Source organism: Rana temporaria, chromosome 4 (genome assembly GCF_905171775.1).
Source record: "Rana temporaria chromosome 4, aRanTem1.1, whole genome shotgun sequence".
Classification (NCBI taxonomy): Eukaryota; Metazoa; Chordata; class Amphibia; order Anura; family Ranidae; genus Rana; species Rana temporaria.
The window spans coordinates 54,947,693-54,966,381 of NC_053492.1; the positions used below are offsets into that span (position 1 = coordinate 54,947,693).

Consider the following 18,689-nt stretch of genomic DNA (forward strand, 5'->3'; position numbering starts at 1 on the left):
ATGATGCTGCACCCACAGCTCAATCTGAGGCAGTGAACAGCGAGGCCGGTGCTGCTACTAGTGCCAGGGCTGACGCAGTGAGACTTGAGGTTGCTGCGGGGGAAGATGTCGGTGTGGAAGTGGAGAGGGATGGATCCCCGACGAGCCAACCTGGTGTTGGTGTGGAGGAAGGACAGGGGGGCCAGGCCTTTATGAGTCCGGGGCGGGTTTCGGACTTAATAGGTGGTCTGTCCTCTAGTGATGAGGAAGGAGATGAGAAAATGGACAGCGACGAGTCTCTGGAGTGCGGGCAGAGGCTTGTCATCGCAATGGATAAGACTGATCAGTCCTCCACCAAAAGGGCTCGGGAGGAAGAAGCAGGAGGAGGGGGAGGGGAAGGCGTGGCTGACCCTGACTATGGAGGCTCGGGTTCTGAGTCTGCCAGTTCTCCTTTAATAAGGAAAAGACTTACATATGCAGATGTAGCAAGCAAGGGAGGCAGGCAGAGGATGCGCATTATCTTTAAGGTTATGAGATGGCTAAGCTTACCCGTTTGACATTTGGAAAGAGTTTCAAGAGAAGTAGTGATGAAAACAGAGCAGAGGGGTGGGTATAACTTCCCTAATATTGAGAGATTTCTTGAAGTACAGTGGTGGCTGGCCCATCATAAGGTCTTCGCGACAGGAGGGAAGGCAGCCTCTCTAATGAGATACTTGATAGGATGGTCACTTTTAAAATGGGGGTGGTGTAAAAAAGACTTGAGGAGACCCATGTCTCTAGTTTCCCCTAGTTACTATTTAAGGATGAGATCCTTTTTTGAGCAGAAAGGGCTTCTTGTACTAGGGCAGAATGCAGTCAACAAAGCATGTTTGTGGAAATGGTTAAGGAAGGAGGAGGTGGTGTCTAACATTTCAGGTTTAAATTGAAAGCGGGCAGAAGAATGTTGGAAGAATATGTCTGTGACAGGAAAAACAAATAAACAGAAAGAGATTGGATGGATGGCCTTGCATAACTGAGTTCTTGAAAGCCAGAGATCTTGTGCGGAGTGAGGTCTGTCCTAGAAGAGATTGCGGAGGGAGAGAGAATGTTAAGACACATAGGTGTGCGCAGCCTATTGGATTAGGGTGTGCACCCCAAAGCTCAAAACACAGTCTACTAATCACTCACTGTGTTCACTAATAAAGGGAAGGGGCCAGTAAATCACATATTTACTGGTCCCCTTCCCCACTCATCCTAAAACATCCCCCTGTGTGTGCCCGCAGCAGCAGCCGGTGGGAAAGGAGAGGAGGGTAGCCGGCAGCACTGTGGGGGGAAGGGGGGGTTCCAGGGCAGTAGAGAGAATCTGTGCTGTACAGGGTGATTAGGGTGTGCCTAGGCACACCTGGCACACCCTGTGCGCACGCCTATGGTTAGACATGTTTTTTGGGAATGTACTTTCGTGAAAGAAGTGTGGATGAGGATGGAAGGCTTCTTAAAAAGAGTGTTTAATGTGCAAAATGTGACCTTTGTTTCAGGTGTGTACTGATTGGCTAGTGGTGGGAGGGAGGCACGGCGGAAAATGTGTATTTTTTCGGCTATTTTTAAAGAAGTGTTGTGGGGGGCGAGGTGTGCATTAAGGAAAAATAAGTTGGTGCTGACTGAAGAAGAGTGTGTAAAGTGGTGTGTGGCAAAGCTGTATTATGTGCTGGTATTGGAAAGGAGGAGGTTAGGGGAGGAGGAGGCTAATGGGGTGTGGAATTGTAAATATTTTTATATCTATGTGCTGTTTTTTTGTGAAATTCATGCCCCGATGATGAAATGAACACTGTCAGTGAAGGGTTCGGGAGAGTTATGCTGAGGAAGTGATTCAGTCTGATGGAAAAAAAAAAAATCTGTTCTTATCAGTTTAATATCTGATATGTCCCCTATCTGGGGACCATATATTAAATGGATTTTTAGAACAGGGAGATGGAAGAAGAGCTTGCTCTGTCCACTCCACGCATCGACCTGGTATTGCAGTACCTCCAGGACCGGTGCACCCCTCTCTTACGCAGTGTCAAAAAATAGATTTAACTGGAAAATCATCCAACTTGTTTGTCTTGTGTCTTCTTGTTGCTTGCTGACAATGTTTCTTGCTTAAACTCGGTTCCTTGCAATAAACTGACATTTAACCCTTGTGTCTTTGTCTTCATTGCTTCTTGTCACTTTCGTGGGGGAAGGCAGACCTTTTTTTGCTGCTCACCAAATGACACTACTCGTCGAAGTTACCTATTCTGCAAAACCTAGATTTAGTCAGGGCGTCCAATTTTCGACAAGTCAGCTAGTGTCCTACTCCTCGCTCTCTCTTTCCTAAGGCCCAAAATGAAGCCTTCGATAAGCAGGGACTACTCTGCTGACAAACAAGGGGGCTGAATTTGCTCCATTGCTGTGTGCCTTGCTGCATGCAGCAGCTAGCTAGAAAAGTCAGCTGTGGCAAGGGTTTTTTATTTTTATCCGGAGGATCCCTTAGTCTTTGACTCCCTCTAGTGGCCCTCGATTTTTTTCCACGTTATGTTAACTAAGTCCACGTTATGCTAACTAGGAGGCCGGCACATGCAAATGATTTTCCTCGTTGAACGTGCACGAGGAGCAACGAGAAGCACCTGAATGTGTGCAATTCTTATTTTGGGATGACTGAAGGTCATGACTGGGCTCCAGCAGTGTTGGCCAGGTGTCAGAAAAGGGTGGGGGTCAGGCCTGTAGACCAGCGACACCCGTCTGGCTGAGGATTCACACCTCCGGACAGCCTAGACTGGGGGAAGGGCGCTTGCCGGGTACAGGCAAACGGGCAACTCTCAGCGAGCCCTCCGGTGGGGCCAGAAAGCCGCTCGCTCGGAACAGAGAATAATTGGGTTATCGCTTCTCGGCCTTTTGGCTACGATCAAGTGTAGTTCTGCTGCATTTGTAAGTAGTCAGAAGGTGCCCGGGGTACCCGACGGTCGGCCTTGGGGGGATCGTTCCTCTTCGGAGGGCCCCCCCCTTGCTGCTATTGGCCTTAGGCTTAGTACCCGGGCAACGGGAAGCGATCGCCTTTTCTCAAGGCGTTTGTCGGTCGGTTGGCGGAGCCAGGGGGTTCCCCTTGTGGGGCCCCCTAGGTGGGCGAGCGGATCGGAGGACCTTCTTCCAGGATGTCGAACCGTGGCCTGAGGGATTCGCTGCGGTTTCTGGTTATGCCTGGCTTCCAAGGACAAGTGACGTTGAAGACGGTGTTTGTGGACATCTTGACGGATACCTTCAATGTTAAGGTGAGGGATGTATTGTGTCTGCAAGACTTTCCCAATCAAGGTATTTATGACGTCACATTTTCATCCACAGCGATGTGCTGGAATGTGTTCGAAGCGGCAGATAAAATGAAAGGTGAAGGAGTGCTGAAACTGGTCCAGGTAATCCCACTGTTTATGGAAGAGGACAAAATGGTAGTGGTACACATGTATAACCCTTTTGCTGACCCTTCGCTGGTGAGAGCTTTTTTGGAGAACTATTGCGAGAATTTAAGGGGGGGGGGAACCAGTGTTGAACAGATACAAAATCTGGACGGGTAAATATCGTTTTTATGGAAGATTTAAGCTGGACCCAACTTGTATAGGGGGAGTGAGGCGGCCGCCTCCTGTCTTTACAATTGGGGGAGAACGGGGGTTCTTGTTTTATCAGGGCCAGCCTAAATATTGCCGTAAGTGTTTGAGGTATGGCCATACTAGTGACGATTGTGAGGAGGCGGAACGTTGCAGGCTGTGTCAGCAAGTGGGGCATAAAGCCAAGGATTGCAAGGCTGGGAAAGTTTGTGATATCTGCAAGCGGGCTGGACATCTGGCTAAACAATGCCCGGAATATGAGAAGGAGCGTAAAAGGTATCAGAGTACCAGATTGGGAGGAGAGGCAAAAGAGCAGAGGGGCAGACAAGAAGGGGGGGCTGAGCAGAAGACTCCCAAAGGGGGGCATGCCAGCGAAACCTCGAGGTCCGTACCCAATGACGTTCCACCCAGTGACGCGGCTGGGGCGAGTGGCGGAGCGAGTGAGCCAAGTGTGGACGCAGCAGCGGATGATGCCGGCCACAGCTCTGCAACCCCTCAGATGGCAGAGGGTGATGTAGGGGATCACGCGGGTGGTCCTAGTGTGGATGGCCAAGCCCCTCGTGAAGAGGAGATGGAGGTAAGCGGTGCGGCGGAGCCCCCCCCGGATCTGCCGGGTGGAGTGGAGATCGTGATCGAGGGTGGTGAGCAGAGCGACAGCCCGACTTAGAGTCCCGGTGGAGCATCTGTCCTGATCGGCGACATTTCGTCTAGCGAAGAGGAGGAGCAGGAGGACATGGAAGATGAGGAGGAGGATGACGACGAGGACAGGGACAGTGAGAAGAGTTTGGAATGTGGCCAGCGGATGGATTTTACCCCGGGGGCAGAGACCCAGGTGTCCGGTAAACGGACTCGGGCGGATAAGGGTGGGGTGGAAAGCGGGGAGGAGGAGTCCCTGCACATTGCCTTTCCTGGGGCTTCCGAAGAGGAAGTCGCCAGTTCACCTGGACTAAGGAGAAGCCGGAGAGTGAGGAATGAGAAGTCTGGACAGCAGAAAGATCAATGTTAAAAATTATGATGGCTGGTTTCTTTTGTCCTTTGATAATGGCTTTAATTGTGGCCACGCTGAATGTAAGGAGCCTGAAGTCCGGTGTTAGGAGAGCGTTGGTTATGGACCATTTGGAAGCAGTAAAAGCGGATATCATTTGTGTACAGGAATGTGGCATAGACGATCTGCACGGGGTCACTAAATGGAGGAAGGGGGTGGCTGTGTGGACACCCTGTTGTGAATCGAGATCAGAAGGTCTTGGGGTGCTAATCAAAAATGATAATGTGAAAGTGATAGCACATGAGGAGGTGGTGCCTGGAAGATGTTTGGCCGTGACATTGGAGTATGAGAACAGGAGGTTGAGACTTTTTAATTGTTACGCTCCTGCAGATAAAAGGGGGCGGAAGGATTTCCTTAACACGCTAAAATTACAACTGCCGGGAAGAATACCAACTATTGTGGTGGGTGATTTTAATTGCGTGCGGAAACAGAGTGACAGGCATGGAGTGGGGGAGGGAGGAGGTGTGGATGTGACCTCCCGTTTGTTGAATGAGTTAGTCGATGACTTCAAACTCAAAGATGTAGCCGTGGTGGTGGAAGGGGAACACTCAGCACATACCTTTTGGTCAGATAAAGGGACCGTATCGTCTCGGATTGATTTCTGTTTTGTGTCAGAATTTGTGGAGGTGAAGGGGTGTGAAGCAAAACCAGTTCTATTTTCGGATCATAAATTGCTTTCTTGCAAGTTGGAGTTGGGTGCAGGAGTGACATTTGGTAATGGGCTATGGAAATTGAACGTGTCTGTATTGGAAGATGAGGAGGTGTGTGGGAAAGCTTGTACTTACCTGGAGGGGTTGGTGGAGTGTAAGAAAGACTTTAAAGATATCCTGGAATGGTGGGATTGGGTGTAGGACCGTTTGGCAAGGTTCTTGCAGAAAATGTGCAGTATGAAAGCTAAGGAAAAAAGAGAAAAAGAGTTAATGTTGATAAGGAAGCTACATTTTTTGTACAAATGCAAGAAAATAGGGGTGGAGGTGGATGATGAACTAAAAGAAGTGAGGACTGAGAGGGAGAAATTCCTGAAAGATAAAGGGAAAAGAATTGTCTTTAATGCTAAGATAAAGGAAATGGAAGAAGGAGAGCGGTGTTCGAGATATTTCTTTAAAAAAGCCTACTCAGGAAGAAAAGTGATGGCTTCTGTGTTGGTAGGGGAGGAGGAGGTGAAGGGTGAAAGGATGGTGGAGGAGGTCTTTTCATTCTATAAAGATTTATATGATGTACAGGAAGGTGTGGTGGAGGAGGAACAAACTGAATATTGTAGCGTGCTTGGAAAGTGTTTGGGGAAGGAGGAGGCTGAGGGGTTACTGGATATAGTAACTGAGTTGGAGGTGGAAAGCATACTGAAAAGCATGCAGAAAAATAAGACCCCGGGGAGGGACGGGTTCCCTGTGGAACTCTATTTGAAGTTTTGGCCGGTATTGAAAAGGCACCTGATCGAAGTTGTCCAGCATTGTGTGGTAACTGGGGAGTTGTCCCCAACAATGAAGGAGGGGGCAATTACCTTGTTGTTTAAAAAGGGTGATCGAAGGGAGATAAAGAATTGGCGCCCGATTACTCTATTAAATGTTGATTATAAGCTGGTGACCAAGCTATTGGCCAAGAGGATGAGCTTAGTGGTTAATAAATTGGTGGGGGAGGGGCAGGTGTGCGCTGTGCCCGGGAGGAGAATGACGGATATTTTAATCCTGCTAAGAGATCTGATTTCCTATGCGCAGTCTAACAATATGTCTTTGGCGTTAATGGGGATAGACCTAGAAAAGGCCTATGACCGAGTTGCACATTCCTTTTTATTTAAGGTATTGGAAGAAATGGGAATTCCACCTCCCTTTTTAAGAACCTTGAGAGGTTTGTCCACTGGAATTATGAGTCAAGTGGTGGTTAACGGTAACTTAACTGATTTCTTCCCTGTTTTGGCTGGAGTAAGGCAGGGCTGTCCACTCTCGCCTATTTTGTTTATTTGTGCGATTGAGCCGCTCCTTCGGCACATACAGAAGGACAAGAGGATGAAAGGGATTTTTGTGCCAGGAGGTGGAGGGGAAAATGTCAAAGCGGTCTGTTATATGGACGATGTCACGTTTGCCTGCTCTTCTGAGGCAGATGCCCGGAGAGCTGAGCTGCAGCTAAGTTTGTTTGGCAGTGTGTCTGGCTTAAATGTCAACTGGCAGAAAAGCCAAATTTGTGTGTTCAGTGGCTCGGGGGTACTGAGAAATGTTAAAGTCAAGATAGTTGATTCTTTGGTGATACTGGGGACTCATTTTGTAAAGAACCAGCTGAGTTCAATCAATGCAGAGAAAGCCTTGGAAAAGATTAAGAAGAAAGTTGATTTCTGGAGGATGAGGCGGTTGACACTAACAGGGAAAGTGTTAGTGACCAAGGCAGTTATTTTGCCACTGCTGCTCTACTGTAGTTTGGTGTTTCCCCCCAATACTAGGTGGTTGCAGAAGATTGTGAGGGTTTTGTTCATTTTCTTTTGGGGAAGTAAGATGGAGCGAGTGGAAAGGAGGTCGATAATGAAGAGTGTTGAAGGAGGAGGGTGTGGATTCCCGGATGTTCCGGTTTTTCTAAGCATGCACTATTGGCTTGTACATTTCAAGGCCTTTAGTGGTGGAGGCAAAACTGCTGCACTAATGAGATATTTGGCCGGATGGGCTTTGATAAAGTGGGGTTGGTGTAGCAAAGACCTGGCGAGACCGGTGGCCTTGGTGACCCCCTTTTTTTACCAGAAGCTGGTGACCTTTGTTAGAGTTAACAGATTGTTGGAATTAGGGGAGCATGCGGTGGAGAAGAAGGTTCTGGTAAAGTGGATTAAAGGAGAAGAATTAAGAGATAATATTCTCGGTCTTGGCTCCAAAATGGTGGAGGTATGCTGGAAGAGGTTCTTCATAAAAGGAGTCTCTAACAGACAAAAAGAGATATCTTGGCTTGCGTTTCATGAGGCCCTTCTGACTAAGTCCTTCTTGAGAGGGAGGGATTTGGCCAGGGATGAGAAATGTCCGAGAGAAGGATGTGGTGGCACGGAGACAGTGGAACATGCTTTGTTTGGCTGTCCTTTTGTACAGAGAGTGCAAAGGAAGTTGTCTTCCTTTATGGAGGAGGTGCTAGAGGTAAAAAATTTGGGTAAAATGATTTGGTTTTTTGGTTTGGTGGAGGGGCAGAAAGCTACACAAAGGAAGGTTTGGATTTTGATAGCCATCTTGAAGGAAGTGATGTGGGATACTAGGTGTTGGGAGGCGAGGAGAAAGTGTGTGTTATCAGAGGTTGATTGTGTGAATTTGATTTTGGCGAAGTTGTATGTGGTGGTGTTGGTGGATAGGAAATGGATGGGGGAGGATGAAGCGAATGATTATTGGGGTTGGGGGAGGTGGAGGAGGGGTGGAGGGTGGGGGTAGGGGATTGTATATTGTCTTTTAAAATGTATATTTTGTGATCTTTTAATGACTGCTTGAGAAAAGTAAAGTATGACCAGATGATGATGAAAGCACAGTACCTGGAAAGAGCTTGGGCGGAGGGTTCTTCGTGAGTAAAGATTTACTGAAGTACGGACTTGCTTGAGATCTGATGGAAAAAAAAGAAAAAAAAAAATCTGTTCTTATCAGTTTAATATCTGATACGTCCCCTATCTGGGGACCATATATTAAATGGATTTTTAGAACAGGGAGATGGAAGAAGAGCTTGCTCTGTCAACTCCACGCATCGACCTGGTATTGCAGTACCTCCAGGACCGGTGCACCCCTCTCTTACGCAGTGTCAAAAAATAGATTTAACTGGAACATCATCCAACTTGTTTGTCTTGTGTGTTCTTGTTGCTTGCTGACAATGTTTCTTGCCTTAACTTGGTTCCGTGCTATAATAAACTGGCATTTAACCCTTGTGTCTTTGTCTTCATTGCTTCTTGTCACTTTCTTGCCAAATGCCACTACTTTATCAAGTGACCTATACAGCAACACCTAGATTTAGTCAGGGCATCCAATTTTCGACAAGTCAGCTAGTGTCCTACTCCTCGCTCTCTCTTTCCTAAGGCCCAAAATGAAGCCTTCGATAAGCAGTGACTACTCTGCTGACAAACAAGGGGGCTGAATTTGCTCCATTGCTGTGTGCCTTGCTGCATGCAGAAGCTAGCTAGAAAAGTCAGCTGTGGCAAGGCTTTTTTATTTTTATCCGGAGGATCCCTTAGTCTTTGACTCCCTCTAGTGGCACTCGATTTTCTTCCACGTTCTGTTAACTCAGTCCACGTTATGCTAACTAGGAGGCCGGCCCATGCAAATGATTTTCCTTGTTGAATGTGCACGAGGAGCAACGAGAAGCACCTGAATGTGTGCAATTCTTATTTTGGGATGACTGAAGGTCATGACTGGGCTCCAGCAGTGTTGGCCAGGTGTCAGAAAAGGGTGGATTGTCCAGTAGACAGGGGGTCAGGCCTGTAGACCAGCGACACCCGTCTGGCTGAGGATTCACACCTCCGGACAGCCTAGACTGGGGGGAAGGGCGCTTGCCGGGTACAGGCAAACGGGCAACTCTCAGCGAGCCCTCCGGTGGGGCCAGAAAGCCGCTCGCTCGGAACAGAGAATAATTGGGTTATCGCTTCTCGGCCTTTTGGCTACGATCAAGTGTAGTTCTGCTGCATTTGTAAGTGGTCAGAAGGTGCCCGGGGTACCCGACAGTCGGCCTAGGGGGGATCGTTCCTCTTCGGAGGGCCCCCCCTTGCTGCTATTGGCTGAAGGATTAGTCCCCAGGCAACGGGAAGCGATCGCCCTTCTAAAGGCGGACAAGGCGTTTTTCTCCAGGGTGCCCCTTTTGGGGTACCCTTGGACAGTGGGAAGGCGAGGTACCCTTTGGTGCCAAGATGGCGGGGCGCGGGCTCCGTGATTCGCTGCGCTTTCTGGTGAAGCCAGATTACAAGACGAAGGTGACGTTGAGGACGGTCGTTGTGGAGGTCCTGATGGAAGTCTTCAATTTGAAGGTAAGCGATATTAAGTGTCTGCAAGATTTCCCCCAGCAAGGGGCTTACGATATAACTTTTGAATCTTCCGAGGTGTGCTGGAGGATCTTCGAAGATGCTAAAAAAAAGGAAGAACGAAATTCTGAAATGTTTTGAGATCCAGCCTCTTTTCCTTCAAGAGGAAAAGATGATCACTGTTCACTTATATAATCCCTTTGCGGATTCGGCACTGTTGTGGGCTTTTTTAAAGCAGTACTGTGATGACTTAAGAGGGGGAGATAAGGTGATGAATCATTTTGGGATTTGGTCAGGGAAGTATCGTTTTTTTGGAAACTTTAAGAAAGACCAGAGCTGCATTGGAGGAGTGAAGAGGCCCCCGGCTGTCTTTACTATCGGAGGGGAGAGGGGTTTCCTCTTCTACCCGGGGCAGCCTAAATATTGCCGCAGATGTTTCAAATATGGGCACATGAGTGACGATTGTAATGAGGGGTTGGTATGTCGGCTTTGTGCCCAACCGGGTCATACGGCAAGAGAATGTAACAAGGGCAAGGTTTGCGATATTTGCAAAATGGAAGGACATTTGGCCAAGCAGTGCGATCTATATAAAGAAGCTAAGGAGACTTTTGCGGAGACTGCAGTTGGGGAAGAGATCCGGAGGATGTGGAATGCAAGAAAAGGAAAGAGCTTTTGGCAGAGGCAAGATAGTGGTGAGGGGAAGGGAGCCGAGGGGGGACCCGCGGAAGTTGATGATGATGCGACCCCATCTGGCATACCTCGTCCTGCCGTACCCGAAAATGGGGGGGTCCCTGTTGGTGGAGCGGGCGATGCTTCAGCCTCTGCTGGTGTAGCGGAGTCTGGAGTGGCCGGCTTTGGGCCTGGGGACCCTTCGCCGGGCAAAGAGGAGGGAACATCTGAAGTACCTGGAGTTGGTGAGGAAGAGGTCATGCAACAGGATACTGAGGGAATAACTGGAGCGGAAACACCTGCCTCTGAGTCGGGGCACAGTATGACACGGTTGCTGGGTGAAATTTCTGACAGTGAGGAAGAGATGGATGATTTTGATGATGAGGAAGAGGAGGAAAAAGAGGATGGAGAAGAGGGCATAGAATGTGGGCAGCGTCTTGTGCCTTCATCAGTAGAGGGGGAGGGGTACTCTGGTAAAAGAGCCCGGATTGAAGGGGAGGACTCTGGGAGTGGGGAGGGGTCACTCCATATTGCCCTTTCTGGGGACTCAGGAAAAGAGTCCGCCAGTTCTCCTGGTCCAAAAAGATGGCAGAGGAAGAGTCAAAAGGTTAAGCAAGCAAGTAGAGAGGAGAGTATGGAGGGACTTTCCTAAGACCTTATGATGGCTGGAAAAATGGCTGTACGCTTTTTCTTTATTTTTCTGATGGCGCTTTCTATTGGTTCTGTGAATGTGAGGAGTGTGAAATCCAGATGGCGTAGAGCTGCGGTTTTACAAGAATTGGCTGATGAAAACGCCGATATGTTCTGCTTGCAGGAATGTGGAGTGGACAAATGGCCGGGGGTGGAGGAGTGGAAATATGGCCCTGCTATATGGTCACCTGCATGTGAATCCTGTAGTGAAGGGGTGGGGATTTTGTTTAAGAACCCTAATATACAGCTATTATCTCATGAGGTTGTGATTCCCGGAAGAGTGTTGATTGCAGTAGTAGATTATTTGGGTGTGAAACTGCGTATTGTGAATTGCTATGCCCCTGCTGAACGGAGAGAAAGAAAGGAAATGTTTGAGACCTTAAAACTATACTTACCAGGAAGAATGGCTACAATTGTGGCTGGGGATTTCAACTGTGTGCGGAAGGCTGCTGAGAGAGATGGTGTGGGGCAGGGAGGAGGGGCGGACTCTACATCTAAAATGTTAAATGAGATGGTGGAAGATTTACATTTGAAGGATGCAGCAGTGGAGGTGGAAGGAGGTAGGCCATCATATACCTTTTACTCAGACAGGGGGTCCGTCAAGTCCCGTATTGATTTTATTTTTGTGTCTGAATCCGTTGGGGTGGATGGATATAAGGTATGTCCGGTGACCTTTTCTGATCATGTTCTGTTACTATGCACGGTTGATTTGGATGGAGGAGTGAAGTTTGGTGGTGGATTATGGAAATTAAATTGTGCAATTCTGGAGGATGTGGAGGTGTGTGAAAGATTTGAAGCCTTTTTCCAATACCTAGTGGGCAAGAAAGAAAGTTTTGGTGATGTGAGGTGGTGGTGGGACTGGGTAAAGGGTAGGGTGGCTGGTTTCTTTAAGGGTATGTGCGCCCAGAAAGCCAAGGAGAGGAAGGAGCGGGACAAGGCTTTATTAAAAAGGCTCCATTTTTTGCTCTTGTGCAAAAAGATGGGGTGTGAAGTAGATCAGGATCTACAGGAGGTAAGAAACAAAACAAATAAGAGGCTGAAGGAGAAGGGTAAACAAATAGTATTCCATGCAAAAGTACAGGATATGGAAGAAGGGGAACGGTGTTCGAGGTTTTTCTTCAAAAAAGCCTTTAACGGAAGAAGTCTGATGCGGTCAGTGTTAAAAGGAGAAACGGAGGTGGAAGGAGAAGAGATGGTGGAGGAGGTTTTGAGATTTTATGAACAGCTGTATAGTAAACAGGAGGGGGCATCAGAAGAAGAGAGGATGGAATACTGCAAAGTGCTGGAAGAAAGCTTGACTTTGGACGAAGGTGAAGGACTTGGAGATCCTGTGACGACGGTAGAGGTAGAAAACGCCTTGAAGAGCATGTCCAGAAATAAGACCCCTGGGAATGATGGGCTCCCAATGGAGTTTTATCTCAAATTTTGGCCTATTTTGCAGGAACATATTGTGGAACTCTTAAACCTTTGTATGAGATCAGGAGTTATGTCAGGTTCCATGAAGCAGGGGGTAATTACCCTGATCTTCAAAAAAGGGGATCGTAGAGATATAAAGAACTGGCGGCCCATATCTTTACTGAATTGTGACTATAAGTTACTGGCTAAAGTGCTGGCCATGCGCTTGGGGCAGGTTGTAGGTAAGCTGGTAGGGGACTGGCAGGTCTGTGCTGTCCCCGGGCGGCGGATTACTGACAATTTGATTTTGCTAAGAGACCTTATTTTTTACGCACAGACTAATAACTTGCCCCTGGCCGTGGCTGGCATTGATCTAGAAAAAGCCTATGATAAGGTTTCCCATTTTTTCCTTTTTCAGGTGTTAAGATCAATGGGATTGCCGGAAGGGGTAGTAAAGATGGTGAGAGGGTTATATAAGGATATTTCCAGTCAAGTGATCATAAATGGGAATGTGTCAGGGCCCTTTCAAGTGTGCTCAGGGGTAAGACAGGGCTGCCCTCTATCCCCGATTTTATTTATATGCGTAATGGAGCCACTGCTGAGATCCGTCCAAAAAGATAAAGGTTTTAAAGGTTTCTTTATTCCAGGAGGAGGTGGAGAAAACGTCAAGTCCCTGTGCTATATGGATGATGTGGCTTTTGTATGTTCATCCGAAAGAGATCTGGCCAGAGCAGAGTTGCAGCTAAATATCTTTGGGACTGTATCCGGACTGAGTGTTAATTGGACAAAGAGTCAGGTGTGCCCATTAAGTGGATCTTTTGACACAGCCAGGTCAAAATTGAAAGGAACAGAGTCCTTGGAAGTACTTGGAACTTGCTTTGAGAGAAATCTCTTGGGGCAAGCTAATGCCAAAAAATCCATAGAGAAGATGTCCAAGAAGTTGGATTTTTGGAAACTGCGCAAGTTGACCCTGACTGGTAAAACTTTAGTTGTTAAAGCAGTGGTGTTACCTCTTTTATTATACTTTAATGTTGTTTTCCCTCCAAGCAAGATACTGATGAAGAAGATGGCACGGAGCTTGTTCCTTTTTTTCTGGGGGGCTAAAATGGAAAGAGTGGCTCGTGCCACAGTGATGAAAAGCAGCAAGAATGGGGGGTATGACTTCCCTAATGTAGAAACTTACCTAGAGATGCACTTGTGGTTCAGCCACTGGAAAGCCTTTTCAGTCAGTGGGAGGGCTGCTCATCTGATGAGGTATTTGGCAGGTTGGTCCCTAATAAAATGGGGGTGGTGTGTAAAGGATTTGAAAAGACCTGTTGCCTTGTTCCCGCCTTCCTTCTACCTTAGGCTGGGGCAGTTCTTTGACCATTATAGTCTGGGAAGTCTGGGTATAGGTGCCTTAAAAAAAGAATGCGTAGTGAAGTGGTTGAAAAGGGAGGAGGTGGTGGAAAATATTAGAGGCATGAGAAGTAGCTTTGCAAAGGAATGTTGGGCGAGATTCTCGTGGAGTGGTGTAACAAATCGTCAGAAAGAGATCTGTTGGATGGCGTTTCATGAATGCTTGTTGACCCTGGCTTTTTTGAAGGGGAGAGATTTGACTAGAAGAGAGGACTGCCCAAGAGAAGGATGTGGAGCAATCGAGTATGTACAACATGCATTATGGGATTGTGTCTTTGTGCAAAAGATTTGGAAAAGAGTGGAATCCATAGTAAGGAAGATGACTGGCGTGAAAGTGATTGAGCCTGAGGTTGCTTTCTTTGGGGTGGTGGAAGGGAGTAAAGAAAGCCAAAGAAAGATGTGGATCATGTCTTGTATCTTTAAGGAGGTAGTGTGGGATGCCAGATGTTGGTGGTGGAAGAGTAAAGTTAATATGTCTGAAGAAGATTGTGTAAATATGTTCTATGCAAGATTGTATCTTGTGGTGTTGTATGATGGAAGGTGGATGGGTAAGGAAGAAGCGGAGGTGTATTGGGATCATGGGAGGTGGGGAGTGGGGTAGGAAGGTTTTTTTTTAACTTTGTTGGATTGTTTTTTTAAGAATGTTTTTTATGCTTCTTTTGGCAAAAGAGTAAATGACCATACTAACGTGATGCAAAGAACACTGCTCTGAGATAAGTTGAGCTTAAAAACTCGGTTGAGTTGGTGATTCAGTCTGATTGGTATGTGAAAAAAAAAAAAAAAAATCGACTATAGCCTTTAGGGGTGTCTAGGCTTCACAGCTAGGACGTTGAGAACCACTTGTATCTATCCAAGCCAATTGGTCCTTGTGGGGTACCCTCTGCTCGGCCTTGTAGGATCGTTGATTAAATTCAGCTTCACCTACTTGCTGCTATTGGGCAGAGGCTTAGCCCCCACTTGGAACGAGTCTGCGATCTACCCTTCTCCCCCCCCACACTCCGCATTACTACCTTCGGGCAGTAGATGCAAGAGCCTTTCTCAAGGCTACGAAATGAGTGAAGACGTCGAGGAACCAGAAGGAAGCCGCCTAAGAACACCTGAAGCGACATCCTAAATCCTCGACGATGGGGAAGAGCGAGAAGAAGACAGACCAGAAGAAAGACCAGAAGAAGAAGACAGAAGAAACGATGATGAAGAAGAACCCTGCACCAGCCACTTCCTCCGAAGTCCCAGAGAACGTCACTGCCTCAACCTCCACTCCTACCCCGGCCGGCACCAGCCAACCGAGAACAGTGAAGCCGAACCCTCCTGCAGACGGGCTGCCAATCCTGGAGCCCTGGATGAAGCAGACGGTCGTGCTGCAGCTGAAGGAGGTGGACAGAAGAGTCCCTGACATGACCCCGGAGATCTTCGGAAAGAAGATGATCCTGGAGCAAGGTTTCAGCAAAGCAGAAACGCTTTCAGTACAGTCCTTCCCAAGAGGGATTTTCTTCATCACCTTCGTGTCGTTCAAAACATGCAGAAGGTACTGGGACATGGTGAAGACCAGTGGCCCTGAATCCCCTTTCCGGAAGTTCAGCGCGAACTGCCCCATTACACGGGACGAAAAGTGGGTAAAGGTGTCCATGAGGAACCCCCATACCCAAGGCAAGGACATAGCCACATACCTCCAGAGGTTCTGCACAGTGGTGAAAGACCCAGTCCAAATCCTCAATGCCAACGGCTTCTGGATAGGTAAGTGGTCCGTCCTTTGCAAGCTGAGGAAAGACCCGTCGGGGGAAATGCAGCACCTGCAGCTGTGCTTCTCCCTGGGATATTCCGCAGGCTCACTCTTTTACCCCGGGATGCCCATCAACTGTAACAGGTGTGGCCATCCGGGGCACCTAGGTAAGGATTGCAGAGAGCTTTCTTGCAGGTTCTGTAGGGTCTCAGGCCATGAGACCAAGGACTGTCCGAGGTCCAAAACCTGCAACCTCTGTGGTTTGGCAGAGCATGTCTTCATGCAATGCCCCCAGAGGACCCGGACCTACGCTGGAGCCCTGATCCAGGGTAAGCCAGCCCCTAGCTCCGGTAGTAAGCCACCAGTAAAGAAGCAGAGTGAGCCTCGAAAGGCCACAGGTAAGTCTGTCCCTGTCCCTGCCACTGCCCCAGTCCCTGTCCCTGCCACTGCCCCAGTCCCTGTCCCCACCCCCTCTGTGTCAGAGGAGACCCCCCCTGCCCCACTGCCCACCCCGGACCTGTCCTCCTTGGAGGACTTCCCCTCCCTCCCCCCTTCCACCCCTGCCGGTGGTCAAACAGGAGGCCGGAAACGGAAGACTGTGAGCCCATCGGCTGAGGAAACCACCACCTCTATCAAACGGCCCAATGGGGTCCAGCACGAAAGCGCTGGACCAGGGCAGTTAATGGAGGACCTGGAGTCTGAAGGAGAGGAAGACGAGGAGATTATGGCCGACACTGTGCCTAACTCCACCGTCCACACCCGCCAGATGATTGATGATGTCCTAGTGGAACTGGGCCTAACCCAGAACCCAGAACAGGTAGCTGAGCAAATGGAGGAGTCACCCCCCCCTGCGGGGAGGTAAGTTTGGCCCCTTGCTGACTAGACCTCATACCCTTTTTTCATTATGGCAGAGATCTCAATCTTTTCCATTAATGTGAGGAGTATCAAGGATACCTCTAGAAGGCAAGCGGTGCTGACTTTTCTTTCAACTCAGCAGAGTGATGTCTACATGCTTCAGGAGTGCGCCCTTCCTGCCTTGAGAAGGTACACACATCTGACCTCTCAGTGGACCCTTGGTCCCTCCTACTGGTCCGGGGGTGGCGATTGTAAATCCGCAGGGGTTGCCATTCTTATCAGGGGCGGGCGCTTCACGGTTGACTCCATCCACGAGCTAGTCTGTGGCCGTCTTTTGGTCATAGACGGCTCGTGGGCGGGAGAGCCAATTAGGCTCATCAACGTGTACGCCCCCCCAGATAAGAGTGCGCGTCTGGAACTGTTCCAGACCCTGAGGACACAACTCGTCACCACCAGAGCAGTGGTGATCGGCGGTGATTTCAACTGTCCGATAGAGGAGGATGGGCGCAGCTCCAGCATATACGCAAAACTTGATGCTACTTCTAGGCTGCTCAGTTAGATGATCTCGGAGGCTTCCCTGCAGGACGCCGTGGGATCTATAGGGAAAGGTACCGTGAATTATTCATGGTGCCGTCCCGATGGATCTGTGCGTTCCAGGATTGACTTCGTGCTCACTTCAAGAGCAGTCAAGCATCGTGAGTTCTCCATGATCCCCTGCTGTTTCTCTGACCACAGGGCTATTCACTTTCGGGGTGAACTTGGCGAGTGCTTTGCCCGCGGACCAGGTTCCTGGAAACTGAATAGCACCCTGCTGGAAAATGAGGAATTGATGGGGGAACTCCGGGAGGCCTATGCCTCCTGGACGGAGGAAAAGAGATTCTTCGGAAAGGTAAGTGATTGGTGGGAGTTTGTGAAAGTTAAGCTGCGCAGCTTCTTTCAGGCAAGGGGACGTCAGCAAGTGTGTGCAAGGAGGGGGGCGTGGCCGGGATGGTGGACTGAGCAGACATCTCTCCTGTGCTCTCCTGGAGTGTGATCCGATATTCATCCTTTATCTCCTGATCGGACCTGTCTCGGGGTCCCTAACGCTCCTGAATGCCCTATAAAACCAGGGGGAATCAATCGAAGGGCAAGAGACTCAAATTCCCGCAGTACATCCCGGAGGACGAGGTCCCTTCTGCTGACCCCCTACCCTACACTTAGCGCGCCTTAGCAACATGGCGTCGCAAACTGACCACGTGGAGGAAATGGCTGGGACTTCCCCGGGTATACCTGAAGTCATGGCGGCAATCTCCTCATGCCAGGCGGCCCTAACCACCAAGATCGAGGAGGTCCAGCTGGATGTCAGCCTTATCCGCCAGGACTTTGACAAAATACGCTCGAGGGTCACGGAGGCTGAGCGGCGGCTTGGCGAGGCGGAGGATACGATCGTGGATCACGACTCCTCCATCCGGGCCCTGCAGTCCAAGGTCCGGGCCCTGGAATATCGCGCCGAGAACAGGAGCCGGCGCAATAATCTTAGGATTGTCGGCCTCCCGGAGGGGGTGGAGGGACGCGCCCCGGCTCACTTCGCGGAGGAGCTGCTCCGCTCGCTGATGCCCTCGGCCCAGCTCTCCCAATACTTCACAGTAGAGCGCGCCCACCGTGTGCCGCCTGGGCCCGAGGGTGCGCCCCCACGTACCTTCATCCTCCGGCTGCTAAACTTCCGGGACCGAGATGAACTGCTCCGGGCCTCCCGAGCGGCGGGGGAGTTGCCGTACTGCAATGTCCGGCTCCTGCTGTTCCCCGACTACACCATGGAGACCCAGCGGCTGCGACGCTCATTTGATGGAGTCAAGGCAGCCCTCCGACGCAAAGGCCTCAAATACAGCGTCCTCTTCCCGGCGAAACTGCGCGTGGTGGATGGAGAGACGGTCCGCTTCTTTACCAACCCGAGGGACGCCTCGGCCTGGGTGGAAACGCTGCCCTAGAAGTATTGCCCTGCTGCTGCTTTGACCTGATGAGATGGTGGATCGGACTTGACCGGGACTTTTTCTTTATTGTGGGGTAAGAGTTTGTTTTCCCCCTGTGTCAGTTCTGGCTCTAATCCCCGGAGAGGCCCTGCCGAGCAGTGGAGGGACTGGTGTGGGACGAGTGGGGGTCTTTTGTCTGCCTGGTACTGTCTCGGCTGCTGCCGTTTTTCCCCCCCAAGGTAATTCTGAGTCTACATGGCCCTCCGGCCGCCCTGACACTGGGAGGAATCGCAGACCTCGTTAAGGCCTGGCGGGCCTCATTGCCAGGTGCCCGTTGAGTCTACACTGCCCCAAGGGCATACCATGTCCTGCTGCTATAGCCCACAGTACCTTGATCCACCATCCCTAATCGTTCGTGGTCTTCCCCTGTTTTTGGTTTGCCCTT

General features: G+C 49.5%; 1 non-coding gene and 1 pseudogene across 1 annotated transcript; both read left to right on the plus strand.

The window, feature by feature from the left end:
- Positions 1 to 1,823: 1,823 nt before the first annotated feature.
- Positions 1,824 to 2,002, plus strand: LOC120938601 (annotated as a pseudogene).
- Positions 2,003 to 8,157: 6,155 nt separating this feature from the next.
- Positions 8,158 to 8,349, plus strand: LOC120938590. Its single transcript, XR_005749155.1, has one exon. It is a non-coding gene; the product is annotated as a U2 spliceosomal RNA (small nuclear RNA).
- Positions 8,350 to 18,689: the final 10,340 nt, after the last annotated feature.